At 27.0% G+C, this 612-nt stretch overlaps 1 protein-coding gene across 3 annotated transcripts in view; it reads right to left on the minus strand.

The window, feature by feature from the left end:
• LOC107756114 (nuclear factor related to kappa-B-binding protein-like) overlaps positions 1-612 on the minus strand; it is a 27,358-nt gene that overhangs the window by 17,602 nt on the left and 9,144 nt on the right. The gene's annotated exons all lie outside the window — the stretch shown is intronic.

The raw sequence follows: 612 nt of genomic DNA on the forward strand, positions 1-612 counted from the left end.
ACTCCAGTCACATGATCCTTCAGAAATCATTCTAATATTCGGATTTGCTGCTCAAAAATAATTTATTATTATGTTGAAAACAGCGGAGTAGAATTTTTTCAGGTTTCTTTGATGAATAGAAAGTTCAGAAGAACAGCATTTATCTGAAATAGAAATCTTTGTAACATTATATAAATGTCTTTATCATCACTTTTGATTAATTTAAAGCATCCTTGCTAGATAAAAGTATTAATTTCTATAATTTATTTCCAAAAAAAAAGAAAAGAAAGAAATCATACTGACTCCAAGCTTTTGAATGGAATAATGTATAATGGTACAAAAGCTTTTTATTTCAGATAAATGCTGATCTTTGGATCTTTCTATTCATCAAAGAATCCTGAAAAAAATGTACTCAACTGTTTTAAATATTGATAATCAGCAAATCGGCATATTAGAATGATTTCTGGATCATGTGACACTGAAGACTGGAGTAAAGATGCTGAAAATTCAGCTTTGATCACAAGAATAAAATGCATTTTAAAATATATTCAAATAGAAAGCAGTTATTTTAAATAGCAAAAATATTTCAATATTTTTACTGTTTTTGCTGTACTTTGGATCAAATAAATGCAG

The sequence above is a fragment of the Sinocyclocheilus rhinocerous genome, unplaced genomic scaffold (genome assembly GCF_001515625.1).
Source record: "Sinocyclocheilus rhinocerous isolate Xijiao unplaced genomic scaffold, SAMN03320098_v1.1 scaffold682, whole genome shotgun sequence".
In the NCBI taxonomy this organism is placed as follows: Eukaryota; Metazoa; Chordata; class Actinopteri; order Cypriniformes; family Cyprinidae; genus Sinocyclocheilus; species Sinocyclocheilus rhinocerous.